Source organism: Leptonychotes weddellii, chromosome 12 (assembly GCF_054177405.1).
Source record: "Leptonychotes weddellii isolate Sample4059 chromosome 12, ASM5417740v2, whole genome shotgun sequence".
Classification (NCBI taxonomy): Eukaryota; Metazoa; Chordata; class Mammalia; order Carnivora; family Phocidae; genus Leptonychotes; species Leptonychotes weddellii.
Genome location: NC_138380.1, coordinates 67,551,450 through 67,579,029, shown reverse-complemented (window position 1 = coordinate 67,579,029; position 27,580 = coordinate 67,551,450). Strand labels below are relative to the sequence as shown.

Sequence of the window (27,580 nt, the reverse complement as noted above, 5' to 3'; positions counted from 1 at the left end):
TATGTTTTAAAATTTTTTTTTTTTTTTAAGATTTTATTTATTATTTGACAGAGAGAGAGATAGCAAGAGCAGGAGCACAAGCAGGGGGAGTGGGAGAGGGAGAAGCAGGCTTCCCGCCGAGCAGGGAGCCCGATGCGGGACTCGATCCCAGGACTCCGGGATCATGACCTGAGCCGAAGGCAGACGCCCAACAACTGAGCCACCCAGGCGCCCTTAAAATTTTTAACTTATGTCCTTGGTAGGCAGCAAATTCTCAAGCTCTAAAAATTAGAATTCCAAAGGATGTACAGTAAAGATGTTTTCTCTCACTTCTCTCCCCTTGACTTTTAGTTTCCCTTCCTACAAGTGACCAATAAACAGTTTTAGGTGTATTTTTTTCAGAGATATTCTACTCATTTGCTGTGTGCCTCAAGGCAAGCCGAGGGAAATTGTTGCCTCCGTTGAAGTTCCTTAATGGCTGACTATTTTGCTCAGGTAGCCTGATCTGTAAGTACCTGACACTCACACTGCAATTCTGCCCAACTCTTACTACCTTCCTGCTCCCGGGAGTTACCTTTCCCCTCCTAGGGGGATTCAGATTAAACCTGGATGATCTGTAAAAATAGGGCTCACTGACTGACTCTCCAGGATGTGCGCCGTGTTCTCACTGGGAACCACGGGCAGCTTCCGATAGCAATGGCTAACACTTAGCGTTTGCTCTGTTCCATCCTGATTGTAAGCAGTTTACATATAATACATCTCTTAATTCTCTCACACGCACTAAATAATCCCTATGAGGCCAATATGTCATTATTTTACAGATGAGATAATCGAAGTGCTTAAGTATCTGTGGAGATTCCCCGAGCTGGCAAATGATGGCTCTTGGATTCAAACGAGGCAGTTGGGCTTCAAGGTTATCCTCTTCATTCTTATACTATACTTCCTCTTATCTACACGGATCCAAATGTTCTCTTTTCTCGCTGGAATAGAAGGAATATAGTTTTTTGGACCCATGGCTATCATTGAACAATGGTTCCCCTCTCCTCCAACCCCTTTCTGGGCCATAGGAGTTACCATACCCTGCTGGAATGATAAGAGGCTACACCCAGCACCTCTCTCTAACTGAATCTCAGGAGGAATGAAAGACAACATTAAAGGGTTGTGTGCGCGCACACATGCGTGTGTGTGTGTGTGCATGTGCATGTGTGTGTTTTTACCATATTCTGTGAATTGGTGTCTCTTAAAAGACTCCATTATCTGCAGAAAAGATAACCTGCTTTATTCTCTGCTAGAATTAGAAAATTAGTCTTTCATCATTCAGACAAGCATAGACTAGAACAAGCTAAAATAGTGGCCCTGAGACTATTTTAGATTCACTAAAACAAGGGAAGGGTGAATAAGGAGGATCACAATTAGAAGCAGAGCCAACAGAGTTGGCAGAAAAGATACATAAAAAATTTACTTCGTTATGTGGGGAGGGTTGTGTGATGTCAAGTCTGTACAAAATCTTAAGTAAAGTCTGCATCGCTCTCCAAGACTTCTTGGTAAAGTGGATTTATTCTGGAGAATGAAGAAGTGCCAATTTCAAAGAATTGGTGACTGAGAGATATTTGAGTTATGTTAACATTAATTTTTCACATTCTATCCAAACATTTAGTATGCTCAACAGAGTCAAAATCTATTTCTAAAACACTTAATTTAAAACATAGGATAAGTGATATGATATCAGATGAAAATGCAATAACCCAAAAGATATAGAAATTTAGTCCTCTCAAATATTTTGTGAACATGTACATATGTTTTTAATAAACTAGCAATATATCAAGTATTGCAAATTTTTTAATTTAATTTTTGGCCAGAAATTTGACCAATGTAAAATAATGATAAACAGGCAAAGAGCCATAGATGTTAAGATAGTATGACTTCCTTGAAAATAGATTGTGTGTATTTAGTTCTAACCCTCAGAACTTTAAACCCACATGGGGACTTAATATATGTGCGTTTAATGATGATAAAGATTAAGAGATTAAAATACTTTGAAGGCCATTGCAATTAGGCCTAGCACACTTTTTTAAACATGAAATCCCATGAAGGAAATATTTAGGGCACATAGCTAATAATAGTAATTTATTTTATTCAACTGCTTTTATTTATTTATTTTTTTTAGCCATGTATTCCCATCCTTTTATTTATTTACTTATTTATTTTTATTCATTTTTTTATTATGTTAATCACCATACATTACATCATTAGTTTTCGATGTAGTGTTCCATGATTCATTGTTTGCGTATAACATCCAGTGTTCCATGCAGAACGTGCCCTCTTTAATACCCATCACCGGGCTAACCCATCCCCCTACCTCCCTCCCCTCTAGAACCCTTAGTTTGTTTCTCAGAGTCCATAGTCTCTCATGGTTTGTCTGCTTTTATTTTTAAACTAAATGTGGGATTTAATTTTTGAGTATCTTGATAACCCTTGCAAATTCTCAACCCCAGAATTTGATCCCATACATGGGCAGCTAAAGTTGCAGGAGAAAAAATTTTAAATTGTGCAAGAAATTTTTGGTTTCCACAATTCATGGATCCTCTAGCCTAATAATAAGAGTAGCTAACATTTATGTTTACTATAAGCGAGGCAATGTGCTTGACACTTAACAAGAGTTATCTTATATAAGCCTCAGGTAATTCTATGATGAATTAAATATTTTATCTCCATTTTTATATATGCAAAATAGATGTTTAAGTGAGGTTGTCATTTGTCCATTTAGAAATGTACTGGGAACCAGGCCTTTATACATTTATAAGATACTGGGAATTAAGCTTAAAATCAGGAAGTTTGATTCCAGAGACTATGCTCTTAACTACTGCATTTCTCTACCTATAACTAATCTCTTTCTCCTGACCTCTAATTTCTCTAATTCATAAATAACAAGGAGATCTAAATACTCCTTCCTCCTCACATTCAGCTGATCTCTGGCCTTTTCTAGATGGGTATTACCCACTTACATTTCCTTCTTCAAAGTTCTTTCTTAAGTGTAAAGCCTTTTCTGGCAGTAGGAGTTAAATCTGATAAACTTTCTATCCTTTACAAGAAAGGATAGAAAGTAACTTTAAAAAAAAAAAGTAAAATTTGGGGCACCTGGGTGGCTCAGTTGGTTAAGCAGCTGCCTTCGGCTCAGGTCATGATCCCGGGGTCCTGGGATCAAGCCCCACATCAGGCTCCTTGCTCAGCGGGGAGCCTGCTTCTCCCTTTCCCTCTGCCTACTTGTGCTCTCTATCTCTCTGTCAAATAAATAAATAAAATCTTTAAAAAAAAAGGTAAAATTAAGCACTCACATCACTTGAAGTCAAGGAATAGAGATGAGGGTGGGGTTATAATTCCTTCTCTGGGATTAAAGCTGACCACTTTTTATACAGCTGGTAATATTTAAGATAGGACAGAGAGAATAGGATATGCAGCTAGTTTGCTGAGTATTTTATAGTAGATGAAAAAGAGAAAACGGGAGTCCTAGGATGCAATGAACACAGTGAAGGACTTTGAGGCAGTTACAGACATGATAAAGAAAACCATTAACAATAAGACCATAATGAGTTATATTTATATTGAAATAAAATATACAATGTGTACTTTGAAAGTCTTTAGAAATGTTTCAGCCTAGAAAAATACAGTGATGTTCCAAAGAAGAATGATTTTGAAAATAATTATTAGCGTCACCCATTGGGGATAACACAATAGCAGATACGTTGGACTTCATGGTGCCAGTATTTTCCAGATCTGTCTTCTGGTTCTACAGCTGTAAGGTGGACATATTGTCAACAGTGGTTTCGGGAAATAAAACAGCTTGAGATAGAGATTATTAATGGGGAGACTTATAAATATTTCTTGAATGTCAAGGGATAGATATATAAATGAACAGTTTCGTGCAAGCATTAAATACTGTCATATAATTATGTATTTGCTTAACATTGGGTCATTTGTCCAGTGAGCAGATCAACTTTATCGGGTTTATTTTCAGACAGCACTCTTCTATCAGTAAGATGTAAGGGAATGTGGGATGTTACATCAGGAGTGTGTGTGTGTATGTGTGTGTGTGTGTGTGTGTGTACATGTGTGGTATGTTTCTGTTTAGGTCACATTTAAAAGTGGTGTTTTATCTGTAAATATTACAAAACAACTCAACTATTTCCCAAAATCAGTGATAGCACAAAAATTGGGTCAGGCAATCCTTTCATCTGTTTTGCAAAAGTTAATATAAACCATATTTTAAATATTTTTTTTAAGATTTCATTTATTTATTTGAGAGAGAGACTGAGAGAGAGAGAGCATGAGAGGGGGGAGGGTCGGGAGGGTCAGAGGGAGAAGCATACTCCCTGCCGAGCAGGGAGCCCGATGCGGGACTCGATCCAGGGACTCCAGGATCATGACTTGAGCCGAAGGCAGTCGCTTAACCAACTGAGCCACCCAGGCGCCCCGGTATAAACCATATTTTAAATAAAAAGGCACAGACTTTCCTCTAACGGGTAATATTATCAGGCATTATTAATATTGTAGTTAGTTGAGTCCACTTCTGTGAGAGGACATGACTTAGCAAAATTTTATTTGAGGAATAAAAATAAACATACTCTTTTCTTTAATGTTCTCTCTCATTAGTTTGAATAACATGTTGGCACCATGATTGATAGACATATAAATAATATATTTTCATTTAGATCTGATAATTTTGATGTAACAATTTGTAAAATTGTTTAAAAACCATCAGATCCACTAAGGCAAAAATATCTTTAGCAGCTATGTGCAACTAAGATCCCAAGGAAACATTTATATATGTATCCATATATGCACATGCAAATATAGTTTTATTTAGATGTAAAGTAATATCTAGTAAGTAAACCAATATTACACAAGATATTTGAATGATCAGATAAAAATGTGCTTATAGTCAGAAGAATATTTTATAAAATTCACTGCATTCATTTTTAAATAGCAAACTAATCTAAGTTTCCTAGTCTACGTCAAAAAAATAAAGTTATAGGACCAAGTGTGTAAATTTCTCTATTGAAAAAAATCAGTAATTTATAAATGTAAATATAAACGTTAGAAAAAGTAAGATTAATATTTGATGTTTTACATACAAACTCTCTATAGTGTTATGTCCATATTTCTTTTAAAATCTAATTACACTGACTTCCTCAGATACAATTATTTATTCTACTTTGTTCTTATTTGGAAAAATCAAAATTTATCAGATTTGATTTGACAGAAAATTCTCTTGTTCAGTGAGATTTGGCTTTAGATTATCACAATATAAAATATTCTGGAGGATAATGGTACATTTGACAATTTTTACTTTGAACATATACAAAAGTAGGTATAGAATTAAGCTTGCAATGTATACATATGGCATTCAGTAGATTTAATATTTTAATTTTTATTTATTTGCTTAATACTGGAATATACTTTCTACTTCCCATAAAGTACTACAAGTGATAAATTTATTGCTATATAAAAAGTGAATTAAAGTGAACTTTATTTGAATATGTTTATGCATCCTATGGTGAGTAGCAAAACCATGTTTGGAATTCCTTGGCTTCAGAAATTTTTATTTTCCATGTTCAGAAATAAATAATCTCCTTAATTGGATGAGAGCAAATTACCCAAAGTTCATGTGAACTCTTTCTCAGTAGGATTATTGAGTTGTGAGAATCTAAGTTTCATATTTATAGGCCTGTGTCTGAAATAATTGGATTGCTTTTGGAAAGAATTATGTTAACAGAAGAAAAATGAAAAGGGAGGGAGAAAAGAAACCCGACGCATTTAAATAGGAAGACACAAATGAAAAATATCTTAGTGACTGTATTAGCTGATAGGAGATGTAAAGGAATCAGAAAATTTAATTTGTATAAAAGAATGGGCCTTCAGAAATTTTTCTCGTCTTTAGTTGGCACTTTCCCAAATGCCGGTTTAAAAGTAGCACCAGAATACTGATTACAAAATGTTGTTTTGGGTTACACATGTTTGTGCTTTTCATTCCATATTCAAAGTAAGTTATTTATTCCTGGCAAAAATAAAAGTTGGTCAGTCGATCATAGAGTCACACTAGTCCTTCACACCTATCTAGGATGCTGACTGCCTGGTTTAAAGTATGAGTCTTTACCTTATTTACAGTTTCTTTCTTTTTTAAAAAACAAATATTTATTAAAGCACCAGAGTGTTGCAGACGTTGTTTTAAGTGCCAGGGAACACACAGTTGAGCGAGATGTTGCCCAACCCTATGGGAATCTCAGTCTACTCACTGTACATGAAAAATAACAGATTTTAACATGGATAGTTTCCATGTTAATCACTAGTTATAGGCCAGACACTATTAAATGATCTCATTAACTTCTTTAAAATTCTCACAGTGTATGCGGGTGGATATAGAGTCCCCTGAAATTAAAGAAAAAGGTGGGACCAGAAGGCTTCAAAAAAGAGAGAGCAGTGCACTGGATGGGGAGGAATTTGCTGCTGAAGAATTTTTGTTGTTGTTATTGTTGCTTTTGTGGTTTTTTTCTTTGTTTGTTTGTTTTGCTAAGGAAAGTCATTTAAGTCAGATTGCAGAAGGGCATGGAGGCTGGAACCTGATTAGTGTAGATATCACTTAATATCAAATTGTGAAGCATTTAACATATGATGCTAAGGAAATTGGACTTTATCCTTAGCAGAAATGGGAAGGCACTACATATTTTTCTTTGTATGGGTGTTATCGATCTCTCGTGTGTATCTGTCAAGTTTCCTACTGTGTTCCTAAAGTCTTTGGTATCCACAGTCTCTAGGATATTTTCACCACAATAGCAATCCTTCTTATATTTTAACTCTTTACTCATTCTTTACATTTTCAGTATGCTTTCGAATAAAAAATCTCATATTTATTCTCAGCAGAATCTGAGTTGGATAGAGTATACTTTATCACCATTTCATAAAAGGGAGAACAGAAACAAAGTGTCCCAGTGGCCAACATGATATCCCTTGGGTATTTTCAGTAGGAAAGACTAGAATCAGGGGTACAAGAGGACGACGCAGCATGGTGCTTTGGGGGAGAGTCAGCGGTGTGTTGGGGAGGAGAAATGTTAAGTAAGGGCTATGTCCCATCACTTCCCCATCTCCTTAACCAGCCTCACTCACACACTTACATCGTTGATTCTATAGCAGACTTCTATCTGGCATAATTGGGGAATAGAGTGTTTTCCAAAATCAAACATTCTGTTTAATATAACATTTAGATTGAATTATGTGCTTTCAGAGAAGTGGATAAAAAGACATGTAATAAAAAATTATGTGGCCCATATTTTAAATATTTTTGATCATTCATAATCTACTTCAGGAATACCCAGTCCCTCGGGATCTTCATAAATTTGAAAAAAACCAAAGCAAAACACTAAAGTCTTCATAGATTCAAGGCACCATGTTTGGCATTAGGAATGCAAAGAATGCAAAAAATGAAAGGCCCTTGAAGACGTCACCATTGAGCCAGGGCTACAATTGTCCCACTGATTGTAGAGCATGTAATTACTCATGACAAGGCCAATGACCCAAGAATAATGATGGAAAACACAGAAGATAGAATGGAAACTTAAGCCCAACAAACATAGAAAACAACATTATGAATGGTAGATATGCAGAAGCTGAAAGTAATGGAATGTTCTGGGTGACAAGTTGCTCCATGGGTCTGAAAATCATTATACATTACTTGTTATATTACTTGTATTATTTTTATAAAATATATAATCACCTTGTAATCCCCATGTGGCATTGGCTAGGACAAAATAATAATTTGCTAGTCAGAGAGATTTTTGTTCTAGTTTTTATCAGTTTATTTTTGTAAACTGGCCTAACCTTTCCCCTTGTACTCAGCAGATGCCAACTACAAAATGAGACTGTGGTGTTCTTTATTCTTGGATGTGTACACTAGCATATTTTTTATCCTTTCCTCCTTGATACTGCTAATTATACCATCACTATCCCACACCACTTTTTACTTTGCGGTCACTCCTGTGTCATTCTGAGCGTCTGCCCCCTCACACCTGGACAAATGCAGTGCTCTCACTCATCACCCTACATCTCATGGCAGTCAGAATATGACTTTATAGGAAAAAGACCTATAGCACCTACCAGACCCTTCAGCAGCCTGATCCATACCTCTCCCTCCAGATTCATCTCATCCTACCTCTCCCTTGCTCCTTGCACCCTGGCCAAACCTACCTTCTTTCAGATCCTGGAATGCATTATGCTGCCTTCCGGCTCATGGCTTTTTGCATGCTCTTCCCTCTCCCTAGAATGCCCTGATACTCCTGCCCCTCTGCTCTCCACATCTTGGCTTCCTTAATGCTTATTTTTCCTGATCTTAGCTCAAGAAACCCTTCCTCAGAGAATCCTTCCCTTGTCTTCCGGAAAAGGCTGGTTGTCTTTCTAGCCTTTACTATGCCCATTCATAGCTTGAATCTCAATTGGTAATTATTTTTACTTTTTAAGAGACTTTCACTCATTTAGCAGGTAATTATTGAACACTAGGTGCCAAGGATTGGAGTTACACTGAGGAGTAAGACAAACAAGTTCTCATTTTTCATGGAGCTTACATTTTAATGATTGGAAACAGGAAATAAGTCAAATAGTAAAAAATGCAATTTCATATAGTCACTGTTGCTATACAACTATACAACAATAAAACAAGATTTGGTAGAAAGTGAGATGAGGTAGCTTAAGGAGCAAATCATATTGGGACTAGGCAGCAGAACTTGCAAGCAGAGGGAAAAGCCAGTGCACATTCTGGAGGCAGCATTAGGCTTGGCAGTTCGAAGTAGAGGAAGACAGTGTTGCAGATTTCGTGAAAAATCACCACCTTAGGTCTGTCTCCTTCACTAGACTACAGGTGTCTGAAGGGTAAGACTACATTTCCTTTATCTCTGAGGCTTCTTGTACTGAAGCACATTTTCTTTTTTTTTTTCAACTAAAGTATAATCGACACACAATGTTGCATTAGTTTCAGGTGTACAACATAGTGACTGAATCATGTTAAATTTTATTTCCCCCCCCCACCTTTTTTTTTAAAGGTTTCACTTATTTATTTGAGAGAGAGAGAAAAAAAAAAAACACAGTGGGGGTAGGGGCAGTGGGAGAGGGAGAAGCAGACCCTTCTGAGCAGGGAGCCTCCCCTAGAACTCAATCCCAGGAACCTGGTTCATGAACTGAGCCAAAGGCAGATGCTTAACTGACTGTACCACCCGGGTGCCCCTCTTATTTTTTTTTAAGTTTTTAAAACTTAATTCCAGTATAGTTAACATACAGTGTTATGTTAGTTTCAGGTGATATACTGAATCAGTAATTCTATACTCGGTGGTCATCATCATAAGTATACTCTTAATCCCCATCACCAATTTCACCCAACCTTCCTCACCACCTCCCCTCTGATATGCTTTATTTTTTTTTTAATTTTATTTTATTATGTTAATCAGCATACATTACATCATTAGTTTTTGATGTAGTGTTCCATGATTCATTGTATATAACACCCAGTGCTCCATTCAATACGTGCCCTCTTTAATACTCATCATCTGGCTAACCGATCCCCCCACCCCCTCCCCTCTAGAACCCTCAGTTTGTTTCTCAGAGTCCATAGTCTCTCATGGTTCTTCTCCCCTTCCGATTCCCCCGCTTCATTTTTCCCTTCCTACTATCTTCTTTTTTTAAACAAAATGATATGCTTTATTTTAAATGAGTAGTCTTGGTTAAAGTTATTATTATTTTTAAGAAGAACTTTTTTTTTACTTGAAGTATACTTCAGAATACATGGTTCTAAAGATATATATAAAACATTCCGTCCAAGAAAAATAGAATACACATTATCTTCAAGTACACCCTGAAGAATCCTCTGGTTAAATCACATACAAAGAGACATAACAACACAAATTTAAGAAGACTGAAATCATACCAACTATATTTCCCAATGACAATGGTATAAAGCTAAAGATCAACAATAAAGCTGGAAAATCTACAATGTAAATATTATATATTTAATATATAAATATTAAACAACATACTACTGCATAAACAATGGGCCAAATAAGAAATCAAATGGCAAATCAAAATATGTCTCAAAACAAAAGACAAAACACAGCATTCCAAAACCTATGGGATGCAGCAAAAGCAGATATTAGAGTGAAATTTATGCTATAAATACTTGTAATAAGACAAAAAGCTCAAATAAACAACATTATACCACAAGGAGCTAGAAAAAGAAGAAACTTAGCTGAAATTTAGTAGAGGAAGGCAATAACAAAGAAAAATCAGAAATAAATAAAATAGAGACCAGAATAAATAATAGCATAACACTGAAAGTAATGACCAGTTTTTCCAAAAAAAAAAATAAATAAATAAAATTGGCAATGCTTTATCTACACTGAGAAAAAAAGAGGGAAGACTCAAAACCAAAATGAGAAATGGAAGAGAAAACAGTACAACAAGACACCACAGAAGTAGAGAGTGTGATAACAGATTAAACAATTATATACTGACAAATCAGATAACTTAGAAAAAAAAGCAAAACAGATAAATTCCTAAAAGCTCACAACTTACCAAGATTGAATCATGAGTCCTAAATTCAAGAGATAGGAAATCTTCTCAGAACAGTAACAGGAACCAAAGTTGAATTAGGAATCAAAATTCCCCCAGCACAGAAAAGCCCAAGACCTCATGGTTTCATTGGTGAATTCTGCTAAACATTTAAAAAAATAATTAATGACAATCTTAATCAAAATCTTACAAATAATAGAGTAGAGGGAACACATTCAAAATCATTCCATGAGGACAGCACTACCCTGATACCAAAGCAGGATAAAAACAATACAAGAACAAAAATGTCTAGTTTGTCCAAAAAAGTATTAGTATTCTCTCTTCTGACATCCATCTGCATGATAAATGTTTCTCCACCCCCTCACTTTCAATCTGCAGGTGGCTTTAGGTCTAAAATGAATCTCTTGTAGGCAGCATATAGATAGGTCTTGTTTTTTTTTGTTTATTTTTTTGTTTTTATCCATCTGACACCCTGTTGGAGTGTTTAGTCCATTTACATTCAAAGTAATTATTGATAGGTAGTATTTATTGCCATTTTATGCCTTGTTTTGTTATTGTTTCTGGAGATTTTCTCTGATCCCTTCTTTGTCACTTTTAGTCTCTCCTTTGTGCTTGAAGAGTTCCCTTTAATATTGCTTGCATGGCTGATTGGATGGTCACGAACTCCTTTAGTTTTTGTCAACCCCCTGCGCTCCTGAATCACATTTTAAAACTTGGCTCAGCAGTTATCTTGTTTGGGCAAATACTGATATCCCCCCTCTTGTTTTCTGCCCTTTCCCATGTAGACACACACCTGCGCACACCCTGAATTGAACTGACCACTCTCCCTTTGCAAGTCCATGCTCCTGCATTCATATTTTTTTCTTAACATGAAGAATACTTTTTTTCCTACGTGTTTTTATACCTGTCTCCCTTCTAACAGTGTCTTGAGGGTAGGGACTCTTTCTGATTCATTTACATAATTCAAATGGCTAGCTTAAATGCCTGACATAAATAGCCAATCAGCATTCAATAAACATTTGTTGCAGTGAATGAGACAAGGAATTTATATATGCCTTATCTCTGCTATGGATTCTCTCTTTGTCTTGGTTGAGGTTTACTAGAAACAGAGCCTTAAGTAAGACAAGTTGTAGTGTGGTTATTGACATGTGCAACTCAGAGCCAAGGAAGTGGAAAGTGGGACCAGGCAGAATGAGACGCTGTACACAGTTGCCTCCCAGAGCGACGCACTAGATCACAGCCAAATGAGATCTCTCCAGAGAGGATGTACGGAAAATGTACCCCTGGGGGAATATTCATCACAGAGCATGCAGAGAGAACTTACTGTTGGTGTCCTCCTTCCTTCCAATTCCCATCAGTCAATGTACTGATGTTAACACACCTGGATCATCTGGCCTTTTAAGTGGCCTCTGGGGAAGTGAAATCCCATGGTTGGGCTTCATCTGAGATGCAGTGGGAAGAACCAGAGATTTGGTGTAGGTCTCAGGCACGAGGCCCCTGTGAGCCCACTCAGGATCATTCACTGCATTGGCAGCTCTGGAAGAGCAAGTGGCCAAGGGCCTGAGATATATATGAAGCTGAGGCTGAGGGTCTCAGAAGGTGCATAAGAAGTGATTAACGAAAATCTTTAAACTTTATTTCCATCTAGGTTCCTTCTTCTCAGCCCATCAGAATATTTAAGTCAACTTAAAAAAAAAATCACCATCACTAACCACCAACAGGAACAAAAATAAAAATAAGAAACTCCTGGGACCTTAAATTCTTCAATTTTCTACACTGTTTTTCTCTCTCTATTTTGCCAAAACTTAAGGTCTAGCTTCTCTGTGTCTCACACTTGACACTGCCCCCCACCCCGTGCAGTGCCAGTACCTGGCCCCCTCTAGATTCTTATGTCCCCTGTGCTCTCACAGAGTTTTAGTCTTTGATCTTGCTGTCACCTCTACCTTGAATGATCTTTGCTTCTTCTTTCTCTCTTTTTGACATAGTCCAGATGTCATCTAGACTAGAGAACCTTCGCTGGCCCTTTTCCAGCTCAGTCTGAGTGTCGTTCTTCCCCTCTTAGTTATGGTGGTATTTTGCCCTTACCTAAATTACAATACTTAACACATTGTTCTAAAATGGTATGTTTTATACATTCCCCTAAAAATATTGTAAGATTGAATTCTCTCACTTTTTTCATTCATCTTTATATGCCAATTGTTTGGTTCAATGTCTGGTTCATAATGAGCAGTTGGTTAAACAGAGCTATATGAGTTAGACTAAATGGTCCACAAATCTTGTTGGTAAATCTCTTTATCTTATCTACTTTTAACCTGGAAAAAAAAAAGACCAGGAAATAATATTTCTAATTTCACCATATCACTAATAAACTCTAGCTTTAATTATTATAATTAAAAATAATATTCTAAAAATCTATTAAAGCAATGACTGTCTATGATAGAGTCTTTAAAGATGAGCCCAATTAATGATTTTCCTTCCTGTGTGTGTTGCTTTCCCAGCAAGAGGTGGTGTCTATTTACCCTCCTCTTAAATTTAGGATGGGCTTATGACTCATTTTGGTCAACAAAATGTGGAAGAGGTCCCTGCAAGAAGATTAAATATTTTCAGTTTCAACATGGACGCATTCGGCTGCAACGTAAGTGGTATCTCTACCCTGATACCACCATGCTGTCAGAAGACCAAATGAGTCATGTGGAGAAAAAGAGGCCACATGAAGGAATTATGGAGGCCCCAGATACGTGAGTGAAGCAGCCCTTTTGTGCTTTTCAGCCCATCCCTGCAGCCAAGTGAAATGCACCCAAGTGTGTAATGCCAGCCAGTGTCACCTGGAATAGAACAACCCCTTGGCTGAACTCACCTAATGCACAGAACCATAGGAAATAACAAATCATTGCTTTAATTCACAAAATTTTGGGTGGTTTGTTGCACATTAATGAATTACTAAATTAACATATTTAGCTTTACCTTTCCTTAAAAATCTATGTTAACTTTACAACTTAGCAAGAAGTTTGGTTTGTTGGTTAAGTTGGTTTCTGATAATGGACTTAGCATTGATTACAGCAAAGCACATTCATTCTGTTTATAAGAGACCCTTGAGTGTTTCTGTGAGTAGAACATGATAGAGTGCACCATGAGATGAGCATAGCAGAACTGCGCACTTTGCCCAGGGGTAGTGTATACACACAAAGGAGACCCTCGTGTGTTGAATAATGAGTACGGAAGAAATAAGAGAAAAGAGCAACTGGTTGAGGAGACTCTAAGTAAAGGTATAACATTGACATAATTAAGAATAAATTTAACTTGAAATCATATAACTCTGTAGTAATTTGTACAATAATAGCAAAGACAACAACCATAAGAAAACCCATTTCTATTGTTTTTATACGTGCCTAACAAATTGCATCTCATTTAATTCTTAGAACAATCTTATGAGACAGTTACTATTTTTTTATTATTATTTATTTATTTATTTTTATTCTTATGTTAATCCCCATACATTATATCATTAGTTTTAGATGAAGTGTTCCATGATTCATTGTTTGTGCATAACACCCAGTGCTCCATGCAGAACGTGCCCTCCTTAATACCCATCACCAGGCTAACCCATCCTCCCACACCCCTCCCCTCTAGAACCCTCAGTTTGTTTTTCAGAGTCCATCGTCTCTTGTGGTTCGTCTCCCCCTCCGATTTCCCCCGCTTCATTCTTCCCCTCCCGCTACCTTCTTCTTCTTCTTCTTTTTTTTCTTAACATATATTGCATTGTTTGTTTCAGAGGTACAGATCTGAGATTCAACATCTTGCACAATTCACAGCGCTTACCAGAGCACATACCCTCCCCAGTGTCCATCGCCCAGTCACCCCATCCCTCCCACCCCACCCCCCAGTCCAGCAACCCTCAGTTTGTTTCCTACAATTAAGAATTCCTCATATCAGTGAGATCATATGATACATGAGACAGTTACTATTATTAAATCCACTTTACAGTCATTGGAATTGAAATATTGACAAGTTAAGTAACCTGTACCAAGCCACATAGCAAGAGGTACAGTCTGACTGAAACTAAGTTTTCAGAGCTTTAACTGTTAACTACTAGCTGTATAATATGTAATTTGTTTGTATAGTGACCTATACTATAACATATATATAATTTATACATGATATCCATGAACTTATCTCTATATATGTAAGTATATATTAGACTTTTTTTTTTTTTTCTTAGCAGAGTATGCTGCCATTCCAGGGTGTTTTGGAATGTTGAGGTAGTAATTAGCTTTTGTAAATGGCATCCCTTTACTGATAGCCTGACCACATCTACCTTCTCCTTCCATCCCTTATCTGGATGCTATAATTATAATGAAATTCTCCATTTCCCCTCACTGCTCATTGATCAGCCCATGAACCAACTTGGCCATGTATATCTATTATGGGAAAGCAAGAATTGATGTTAGGACAGAATAAGGGCATTTTGAGTGCAGCGAAATCTATTATTTGTTCTTTGCTATTATGTCAGCTAATAATTACTATCTCCTACTTTTCCAAGTAGGAAAAATTCTTTGTATCTCTTTGTCATCATTTTCAGAAGATATGCAGAGAACAGAATGGAAGGAGTTGGAGATGTGGATCTTAACCATTCAGGCACATACCCATATGCCAAACCCTATTCCATCCATCAGCTCTTTGCCTTTGGCAATTTATTTGACTTAACACCATGGCCAACCACTGCCAACTTTAATTGGCTGACTGCCCTTATTGATGTTTTCAGGACCCAAGACCTTTTTATTCATGTTTCCTATTAATCTTAGATGCTTTACAGCATATCTAAAGACAGGAAAACATATTGAGTCAAATTTAGAGCTATCTTTGAAGTCAGTGGTTGAATCTGCGAAGCCAAATCTAGATTTCAGCTAGGAAAGTGGCTTTTGAAATACTGGTTGGAAAAGAACTCAAAGATTTCTTAGATGTCAGTTCCTTGTGGGAGAAAAAAAGAAGGAAACCTCATTTTAATGATTTAAGTCTAGGTATATCACAAGTAAAACACATTTATTTTACTTTTTTAGCGAAGTGAGAAGAATCACTTACTGAAGATGCTTTGCTATATACACATATTTAGTCTGTTTTTCTTCTTTAAGTTCAACCCTATAATATACTAAAAAAACAAGATGTTTGTAAAAATCACATGCTTTCATCTTAGAGAGCATCTTGATAATAAATTAATTCTTAATCAGAATAATGGGACAAAAGCATATTGAGGTGCTCATACTGGCATATGGATATTTTTGAGTTTTTCACCATAATTCCTTGGAGAGTAGTGCTGGCATCAGCCCCAACTGTAAAATATGACATTAATTTTTGAAGCGTCTTCACCTTTCCTCCAGTCCCTTTTATTCCCTACCAGGCAAGCCTATCCTGGGACTCATTCCTTAGTCTTTCAGCTCACAGCAATAACCCATCACTTTTAAACTGAATGGTATTTTCTGTAGGCAAAACTAACAAGTTATTAATCAGCTCTCCAATAAAGATCTTTATGGCACTTTTCAACATCCTCCATCTCTGGTGACTTCTTCCTTTGGGTGTTAGAAAACCTCCCCTTTTTTTGAATACCTCTTCTCACCCCATAAGGGAAGGAAAATAAATATTGACAATCGTTTATTTTTCCTCTGTGTAATCATAAGCCAAAACAAATAGCTTATAAACCAAATACATACTTTACCAAAATTCATACTTTAAGTTCTGTTTTTAAGTTTTAATTGTGGCAATGTGAGGTTTTAGCCTTCCTTAAATATATTTTTTGGTATTAGCAAATGTGTAGTGAAGTATTTTGAGAATAAGGGACCCCTGAAATTGCATGTTTAATCCAGGGATAGGTCTGAAGATATTACTGATGTGGAGACCAGAGGGGTGTTGTGGAGAAGGCAAGATCTCACCATGCTTTTCTGAGGAGAAGAAGCAAGTCACAGGGTCAGCCAAGGCTTTTCTTATTATCTAGGCTCCTCCTGGATTTGGGGAATGCATCAGGCAGAAATCAACTTCAGCTCATTGAAACCAGGCTAGCAATTTTAAGAAGAAATGTTTTAAAAATAAGGAAATACACAATTACAAAGTAGCTGGAAGGGCTGAAGGACTAGGCCCTGGGTTGGTCACCATCACTCCAGTATAGAGCGTATTCTCCATGTATTCTGTCAATTGTCATCATCAGAAAGCTAAGCAATTGGAAAATGGTCACTTCCTATTGGTCTTATTTGAGATTCAGAGATCAGGAAACTGTCCTTCCATACTTTTAGAACTGTATCAGCTGAAAATATCTGTGTCTAAGCCATTGCCTCCATCTCCAACCTTAATTCAAATCCGAATAAAAATATTGTCAGATCCTAAGTCATTCTCAGATATGTAGCTGCAAGGGAGTCTTGACAACGTAGATTTTAGCTTTCTGTATCCTCCTCTAGTACACAAAAGTATTGGAAGAGATGCCAGAGGAAGTCAATCTTGCTGTTTTGTTCAAAATGCAAGTGATCAAGAACCATTTTTATCTCCCTGATCTAAACAGTTATACATTGCAAAAAGAAAATGTTATATAAATAAGCAAAATATTCCTGAATCATTTGTTATATAAACTAGAACACTATTTTTGGACCTTTACTTTGTTTATTTTTTAAGATTTTTTTTCTGTTTATAATTGTTACTGATGATGGTGACTGGATATTAATATTTAATATGTTTGCCATAAGGAAGGATATTAACTGTGTTAGTAAGTTTTAGTGATGAGATAATGATTTAATACCATTTGCTTATTATATTAAATTCCATATTAATTTCAAACAATTTCTGATGAAAGGATTGGTAATTCTAGATCCGATCTTAAGATTGGGAGAACAGTATAAACTGATATTTAAATAAACTCAGGAGCCATTGAGGAATAAGTAATTGATATATGGAATTGGCTTCTGCAGTGAGGTAAAGGTACTTGGAAAATAAAACATGCTTTCATTCTCACTGAGGTGATTAAGGAAGATCAAGTATGGTAATTTGAACCATCCCTGTGAACTCTAATGCAAATGCAAAAGAATCTTAACTGAGGCTTATGGCAGGCATATTAGAAGCCTCTTAAGTCCAGTACAACTATTGGGAAAAGGGTGAGGAAACATATTGTTATTATATTAGAAAAGTGTAAGTGCTATTTACCTAGGAATAGAAGGCAATATCAAAGTCCTGAAAACGGTAAAGGAAATAGGCTTTTTAAAATTTTTAATTAATCAATAGCAATTAAAAGGAAATACAAAATGAATGAATGATATATAACAGAAAAATTATACTATACTCTAGTGAATCTGAGGAAAATGCAAATACAATAAAGAAACATAAGTAAGTAAAATATATATTTAAACTTCATTAAACAATATGATACTACTTTTAGGATTTTTCATTTTCATTTCAAAATTACCATCTGAGAATGCCCTATCAATTGAGAACTATGATAAAAGTGAAAACTGAAGTAAAATAAATAGTATGTAGGAAATGTGGTTTACAGAAGGTATGTAATTGATTTCCATGGTGAACAATGTTCATAGTCAAATATAATTAAGTTTTTTTATTAGGAAAACAAAACATTTGTTGTGTTTTATGGAAACTCAACTAGGAATTTTGCATGCTATTTTTTTTTATTGAAATACTATGAAATAGGTAAACACATTTAATTGAGATTCAGGGAGTTTAAATAGGCAGAGGGAAATATTGTCCAGCTAATGAGTAGTGGATCTAGGAAAAATTCAAATAGTGCTTTAGAATCTATGACTTTTCTACCATGCTAACTGCTAATTCCTATAAGGAAGAATTGATTTGCATGTCTGCTGATGAAAACCACTTCTCCTTATTTTTCTCAAGTCCATTTCTTTTTCTTCTTTCCCAGCTACCATGACAAACCAGTTTATCATAACAACATCTTGGACTCAAAGCTTTCTTACTCTATTCAGTCTCTTGAGCCTGCCAGATTACTGCTTTCTCTTGAACTGGGCTCCTGAGTGACTCTTTTCTGTATATCAGATCTAAACCTCTCTTTCCAAACCCTCTACAATATGGTTGCATCTAATTTAGCTGAATTTATTTTCTATTCCTCTGAATGCACTCTTGTTCCCTCTAATGAGCTTAAGATTCTGGAATTCAGATGAACTAATGATGCTCATTCTAACATCTATGCCTTTGTTTACAATTATCCTTTAACCAAAATGTCTGTGTCTCTGTCATTTATCCAGCACCCAAATCCTAAGCACTTTTGGTGACCCCAAGCCGAGCCTTATCTTCTCTATCATCTTGTGTTCTGACCACCAGGTCCATTATAATCCATTGGCTTCCTCACTGTTCTACTCTCTTGTTGCACTTAGTAGAATTCTACCTTATATTTTTTGCTGTTAAGTTTATGTTTTTAATCATCTCTCCTGCAAGAGGCTATAAGCTTCTTGAAAATATGGACCATGGTATCTTCTTTTTCTTAATTACATGCAATGTCTAGCACATAAGCCAATTTCCAGGAGATGTCAATATGGTACTTTAGCTCCAATGAAATCTTTATATAAGTAATCTAGAATTGGTAGTAAAAGATACACCATTCTAAAAGTATTTGAAATGGTATGTGGAATTAATGTTGATTACACTGGAATGTTAGAGATACGAATTTAAAAAATAAGTAATTTAGATAGAAAATAACATAGTGAGTTTCACCTTGAAAACGTCATCTGAGGTAGTACAGGGAATTATAAAGAAGATATTGGGAAAAATATAATAAACAAAACAAAATGACTAATAGGATTCTATGTAGATATTGACTGATAAGAACTAGAAATACTTAAATGTTGTCTAAATGTGGTGACTTAATTTACCCTCTTTCTCAATTATCTTTTCTACCATGTCCTAATAGACCACTTAAATTCCTGTTTCCATATCTTAACATATGCAGTTGTGTCCAAATACTGTACACTTCTCTACCAGTCAGAATCATACTCATTCTTCAATATATCAAGGCCAAAAGTCACTCTGTTGGCTGTAGGCAGGCAATGGTATGTTAGGACAGTGGAAAGGGTGGTGGCAAAATGTTGGCAGATTCCTGAGATATTCAGGAAGTAGGACAGAAAGGATTGTGCGGTTTGGCATAAGAATCTGGGGAGCAGGAGATGGCTAGGATGCCTTCCAGATGTTTGACTTTTGTAGCTAATTGGATGTTAGTGACTTTTACTGATACGTAAAAATTCTTAGAGGGATCTTATCTGAGAAGAAACAGTGATGTTTGCACAATTTAAAATTCCTGTGATCCATTTTATCCATATGGTCTCAATGGGGGTGATATCAACCCCAAAGGAGAGAAAACTATTTCTTAGGTAGTGAAAAGACCTTACTCTTTTTATACGCAAAGCACAGAAATGCATATAGTACATAAAAAGATAAAATATATAGTATTAAAATTTCATGGGGGCAAATAGGAAAAAAAATATTAGTCTCCTTGGGAAAGGTGGGTAATGAAAAAAATAAAAAGAGTGAAGGTCTTAAAGAGGATAGAGCTCTGAGAATGGGTCTGGGATAGATAGACCTAGATCCAGAGATGTAACTAAACCCAAGTTATCTGCCCAACATACCACAAAGCCAATCACTAAGACCTCAGGTAGCAGCTAGGAAAAAGTTTATTGGTGTGGCAGCCAAAGGAGGAGACAGGAGGGCAAGCCTCAGATCTGCCTCCACCTCCCTGAGGAGGGAGAGATCAAGGTTTGGTTTGGTTTTGTTTTTATAACCACAGGGATTGAGATTGCATACATATTGATGAAAAGGGTGGGGAAAACTGATGACTATTCATGAGGATAGACAGAGCTCTACACTGAGCAAACATATGTAACATACATCCCATATTCATTTTGGGTGGAGACTTACCATCAGAACGAGGCAAAATTCAGCCCCTGACTCAGGAGGTTATCTTAGGACAAGGAGAAGGGGCTGTGGGCTTGCTCTGAGAGCCAGGATGAACTGGATGGGGTCTTGGGCTCACTATCTCTGGTAAGGAATGCAGGGCCTTTCTTGATCCTGGGCTGGAACCATATCAGTTAACCTTGAGTCCAGGCTTCTGTGGAGACAGCTAGTGGGTTTGTTAGTGGGGTCTGAAAAGATAAAATAGCTGATTAAGGTGAAATACTTCTTTGAAAAACAAACTTTAAATTTGCTGCTAGTTTTATCTTCATTAACCCTATGGGGTATGGTTTCAGGGATAGATAATCTGAGGGGAGTATATTGTGACAGTCAGATATACTCTCCTCAGATTCTGCCTATCTATCATCTATCTGTCTATCTATGTTTCTATCTATCTATCAATCATCTATCCTCTAGGAGTCAGTGTACAAATAAGAATTGAAGGCATGTGAATAGCTGAGTTCACCAGCTTCAGTGATTTCCAAATCTTGCTTTACATTAAGATCATTTTGAGAGGTTTAAAACACTTTCTGGGCCCCATTGTCTGGAAATCTAATTTTTAAATTTTCCCAAGTTAAATCTAAAGGGCAGCCAGGGTGAAAAGCTACTGAGCTGGGGGAGAGACGTAGATAATGAACAAGGGTTCTGTGACTAAGCCTTGTGGAATTAACTCCCAAAGAAACTGGTATAGAAGATAATTCAGGACACCAGCAAATAGGGTGTTTTCCTGGCAGAGACAAGAACAAATTCCAATTAGAGGCTGAATTTTATAGTTATTGATTATGCTGAGAAGTTGAAGTATCATAGTATTATTCTATTATCTATTATCTTCTATTCTATTATCTATTATACTTGATAATACTATTATCATAGTATTATCAAGTATCAGAAGTATCATAATAATATTCATTGGATTTAATAAAATGGAGATCATTAGTTTTCCATAAAGCTGTTTTGGTGAAGCAAATGGGGGGTTGAAAACAGATTAGAGTATACTGAGGAGGAAATTGAACTTAAAAACTGGAGACAATGAATTTAGGCAACTCTTGAGGATTGCGATATTCTTTGTAACGTAATAAATTATAGCGAATGTCCTAATTGAAGATTCACATTTGCTTAGCTTTAGGCAGTACCATTAGGAAAGCTCTGTTTTTCCTCTCTTACACCTTCTGGATGTCAGCTCCTAAACAGCAAGGGAGGTGACTGACTGATACACCCTATAGTACCCTAAAGATATCATACAGGAAGAGATGGGACTTCGGGAGAGGAGGAGCACTGGGGAGCCAAAGGGTTAACATACTTGAGAAGAACATGAAAATAAAGATGTAGATTCTGGAGCCATGATCTCCACCTATGAGCACGTGGCTATCCTTCAGTAGGTAGTATTTGCCCAAGTTTCATTAAATTTAATGACCAAATCTTAGTGATGGGCTACCTGCTTAAGTAAAGTCTCTCTCACCCTTTCTTTTAAAAATAGCTTTTCCTCAAATATTTTTGCATATCACAAGTATCTTCAAACCCCATGAGGAAGTAAAATCACTGTAGAAGTTGTTGAAATTCCACTGGATTGATCATCTATATCTACTTAAGAACATGATCTCACCCTTGAATGTATCTTAGTGATACAACTTTTCCCTTAGAAGGACAAAACAAAGATGTTTTCACATATACTAGAAACTAGGAAACTTTCTCCCACACACCTATTTCAAGAAAGCTATTTGAAAATGTACCATGGCAGAGTAAGGAAAGAGAGAAAGAAAAGAAAAAAAGAAGGAAAAACAAGCAAACAGACCCAGGAAGACAACATCTAGTGAGGTTCTTTGACTGATTGCGAAAGTATATCCTAGAATGGAATTACAAATTTGAAGGTAAATTTAAACTTTTGGTAGATGTTGACCGTTGTCTTTCAAGATAATTGTATATATTTTCACACTCACCAGTATTTTATGAGACTATCACATTTTCATGTGCTAAGCAAACCTAAATATTAGGGATATTTTAATGTTTACAAATATGTTAGATAATTTTTTGTTTTGTTTGAAATTAACTTTGAGAGAGGTTGAGCATTTTATTTTATATAGGTTGTCTGATTTGTATTTTTTTCCTGAAATGCTGTAGCATAATTCTCTTTCTGACAACTTCTGTTGGATTATCATTTTCTTGTTGATATGTAAAAACATGTGTAACAAAGAAAACATCACTTGGTCTAATATGTGTTTCAAACTGTTTTGAACAATTTGTTTCGTTCTTTTCATTTTATTACCTTTAATTTCATGTTAGTTTTGTTTTTGCCATTTTAAAGTTTAAAATATTATGCAGCCAAATTTAGCAAATGTGATAGAATAACCTAAGAGTAGACACTAGGTAGGAGCAGGTTATATACAATGGGCCAAATCAAGAAGGGTGATTTTAATTAAATTTTTATTGTATGTGATGGAGAACCTTGATTAAAAATGGATGACTTTCCATTTTTAATATGGTAATTAGAATTTTTGCTTCTTTTGTGATCCTTACATGTATTAATACTTGTAGTGTTCTAGTATTAATTGCATGAATTAATGGCCAGTGAGCATTATTTTAATTGAAAATTCCTTGAACATTAAAGTACTGAATGAGGTAGATTAATAGAAGCGAATTAATACTATTTGGTTAAAGACTTGTATCATCATTATTTAACCACTGAACAAAGAACATCCCATAACTTTTTTTTCTCATTACATAATTAGCATATTGATCTCCCCACTTTTCGAATAGTGTTTTAAAGATAAAATAAAAATATCTTTATAGTTATTAAAGTATTGTAGAGATATTTTAAATTATGACAGCTGCCAAAAAAATGATTCTTAATGGAGTATAGGTAATTTACAAAAAAGATATAAATGGATTATGTTTGGAAGAAAATTTAGAATCTGCTATTTTTCATACAACTGCCTTTGTCATACAAATAATATTTTTTGAACAATGAAAAACTAGATCTGAATAAGGATTTAAGTCTGTGATTATGAATGTACCATAGAAATATATTGCTTATTTAGGCCCATGGGAATAGTGGTCCTGCATATTTTCTCTGACAGGTCCCTGGCACCTAGTAGATTCTCCATCAATATTTGTTAGAATTTGAATTTAGTCTAGCTATCTTCCTGCTTTCACAAAGAAATTTTTGAGTTCAAGGCACCTGAGCATGTTTCAGAACATTCATTGATTATTGGGAAAACATGTTGAAGTGGTTGAGGTTACAGATGCTTTCCTAATGAATCCGTGGTATTGCTTGGGGAGCACACTTGCACTGCCCGTCATTTTAGGTTGAAGAAGAAGGGGGAGAAGGAATTAGTGAACTTGGAGATTAACTTTGTCCGAAAATATCATCATCGATTTGCAATTTGTCATCATATGTTTGTTCTAGTCATTTTTGAGGATACTGGTCTTGCTGAGAGTAAGTGAAATTACTAGATCCTGTACACATCTTATGTGGTAGGTGCTATCTGCTGACCGAATGGTATGTAAATGAACACTGTTAGGTGCCTTATCTTAGAAAGAAGGAGTCACAGAACCATCCCTCAGGAAAAAAAAAAAAAATTAGCATTTGTTTTAGAAGAGTTTTTGAGTAGAAAAAAATAGCTAAGGTAGATATGTATTTGTCTGTGTCCATAAGACAGAAACAGCCATAACTCTGGATGTCTTTTCCTTTTCACACAGAGCAAGGCTTTTGTGGAGGAAACACAAGAGAAGCTTCAAGTGCTTGGTATCAGCTCATGGGCACTTCTTTCTTCACTTGGTATTTAAGATTGTCTACATGCAGAAAGTCTTCATTTTAAGAATTAACACTGGTACACTTCTTCATTAAAACATGTACTCAAAATAATGTTTAAAATGGCTGTTTTTGTTTTTGTTTTTCTAGAAAAGCAGGAGGAAAATTTTTTAAAAATTACCCTTGGGAGAAAACATGGGAGACAGTAAGAGTTAGAGATAGAGTGAGAGAGAAGCATTGGCTAAGAGCCACTGTCAAATTGTAGGATGTCTGAGACTAGCATGACCAAGTTTGTTTTTTGTTTTTGTTTTTTTCACAGGGCTTGAACTCATGACCCTGAGATCAAGACCCGAGCTGAGATCCAGAGTTGGACACTTAACTGACTGAGCCATCCAGGCACCCCATGAGAAAGTTGATTATAGGCCCCACTACTAGAGATTCTAATCCAGTCAGGGTGGATTGAGGAAACTCCAGGAATTATATCAACCACATTTTGTGAAACATTGGAAAATAATCTTTTTTCTCTGTCTTCCATATAATTAGAATTAGGCAGAGACTTGCTGTCTCCTCTTCTTGAGTATACAACTACACTACATTTCCCAGACACCCTTACATAGGGCGTGGCCATAGCACTGAATTGTAGCCAATAGAGTGTGAGCAGAAGGCGATTGTCAATCCTGGCTCATAACTCTTCAATGCACTTGTCCAAGCTCTTTTTCCTTTTCAGGCTAGTGATGATTACAGTGACCTTTTTAAAAGTCAACAAAAATGTGCACGTCTTCCTGTAAGCCAGTGGTTCTCCAGTTTCAGTGCATATACCCATCATCTTGTGTGCTTATTATACCTACAGATTCTCAAATCTTACCACCAAAGATTCTGATTCATTAGGTTGAAGGGAGGTATTCAGGAATCTGTATTTTAAAAAGTAACCAGGTGATTCTGATTTGTGTGATTGTGTGTCTACACTTTGAGAAACAGTGAATGTGTGTATGTGTGTGTTTAAGTAATATGCAATGTTATTAATGCTAATGTTTGTTATCAATTATATATCACCTATCAAACTATATATCTGTGTCTCTATAATATATACATATTTACTTATATTTACTTTAGAAGAAAGTAGCTTTATAGATCACAGAAAAAGGAAATTGGATCTCAAGAAATCATCTAGTTCAGTTCAGATCCTAAAGAAAACAGATGTCTAATCTTACTTTTATTTAGCTACTTTATCTCAAGCCAAATAATGTGAGCCATTCCCTTAAGGTACTATTTTATATTTCTGTAGAGATTTCTTTTGATTTTTTTTTTCTGAGTCCTCTCCCTATTCTTTATCTCCTTTAAAAAACAAAGAGAACAAAATACAACCCTGATAAATGTTAATAATCCAGAGTATTACAGAAAAATAAATCCTGGCTTTTATTTTCAGAGATACACTTTATTTATATATTTTAAACACAGAGCTTATTATTCGTTTTCCTCAACATATCAGACTTTCAAATGTGAAATGCATGTACTTTATTCATTTACATGCCTGACTTAAGGGAGTTAGTTTTGCATCTTTTTAAAAATAACTTTCCATTTTTTTTTCCTCTTTGAAGTTTAAAAAAAGGTATGATACTATGCACTCCTCTCTGGCCTTGATTTCCCTCTAGTGGTTTCCTGTCTGCATGCTGAGGAATTATTATACATTCAGGCAAATCGCTTGGCATTTTATGGAAATTCAATACTTGAAATGGCCATTTGTGTTCCATACCGTATGACAGATGAAGTAAAAGTGTTTAGATGTAGTAACTTACTTGCCCAATATCATTCACCCAGTAAACTGCATTGCAATTTTGAATTCTTTCATATTCTTTTGTCCATAAAATATTAAAGCTTGTGAAAAAGTCCTTTATAATTACAGCTTTGTATAGATACTTCTTATTTTACTGTGGAATGAATTTTCATCAGAATGCTACTGCCATGGGAGGGGAAGTTGCCGTTGGTGGTGGTCTAGAATTCTGTGTATTAGTCTTATCCACTGAATCGGGCTGCGTATATTTCCTTCCAAGAAGGATACTAATAATAATTTTCTCTTAATGCTTTTCCACTTTGAGCTCAAAGTGCTCCTGAATACATTGCCACTCTAAATCCTCCCCTCAGCCAATGCAGAAGAGAAAGCATTTCCTTGCGCCTATAATTGCATCCTGACCTCAAATGCAGTGTTTCATTTCTAGTTACCCCATATTTGGTAATTCTTATTTTTGAGTGAAATCCAGAGTTTATGTTTAAGTACTGAGCTCCTACCATCAATGTGAAACTAGTTGGGGATCATGTTACATTACCTGCCATCTTTCTCAGGGCAGGAATTTTCGACGTGGGATAGAAACTGTCTTTTGCTTTTCTTCAACGAAATATTGAACTGCTTAAGGCTTAGAGTCCAGATCTATAAATGAGAACGCGAGTTTGCATTTACTGGACTAATCCGTCTTTTCTCATAAAATAATACAGGTTTTTCTCTGTGGCTCCTGCTGTTTCAGTGAGCTATTGATCTGATTTTGGTTGAACAATACAATATTGCTAAAATCTGGTTCAAAGGAGAACCATATCAGATAATTTGGTACAACAGTATACCATTTCCTATTAGAGATTTGGTGTTTCTCCCTGGAATAGTCTATCTTTCCTAAGTAGCACTATATTACAAATTCAAGGGTATAAAAGGCCACTATGAGCAATTTATAACATACCAGATATGGGCAACCTATTGAAAAGAGTAAGTCTATGAAAAATCATGTCTCGTCTGCCCCTTTCAGAAATTAGATTTTTACTTTCCATAAGCTTTCATATGATTACTTACCAGAATACCTAAATTATTTTTTCATAGTTAAATCTGTAATATATAAAAGCCATCTAAGCTGCATCTGTTTACACCTGATGAAACATTATAATGAAATTGGAAGTTAATTCCCATATATTGTGTGAAATAAAATGATGCATTATTAATTATATTAACACTCAGGTCACTGAGAAAATAGAATGTTCTTTATTGAGTTATCAAGTTAACCTTTTGCTCTGAAACTTACTTGCTGGAGAAAATATTTAAATGGAAAGTTTAAATGTAATGGCCTTGTATCTATCTTTCCTTTTCAGGAATTTGAGGCACTTTGTTAACTTTCCATTAACCACAAATATATGCATATCTTAAATTTGACCACAAAGTATGAAAAGAATTTAGAGGCTGGGTTAGTCCAAAACACTAGGATGTGTATTTATAGGATTATTAACACAAATAAAGGAGCCGATATAACATGCATTTATTCCAAAAGT

General features: G+C 35.7%; 1 long non-coding RNA gene across 1 annotated transcript in view; it reads left to right on the top strand.

The window, feature by feature from the left end:
• The window catches only part of LOC145716580 (uncharacterized), a 499,927-nt gene extending 474,530 nt beyond the window's left edge, over positions 1–25,397 (top strand). Inside the window, exon 4 of the long non-coding RNA XR_014139371.1 lies at positions 24,223–25,397. This is a non-coding gene — a long non-coding RNA (uncharacterized LOC145716580). The remainder of the gene's footprint in view (positions 1–24,222) is intronic.
• Positions 25,398–27,580: the final 2,183 nt, after the last annotated feature.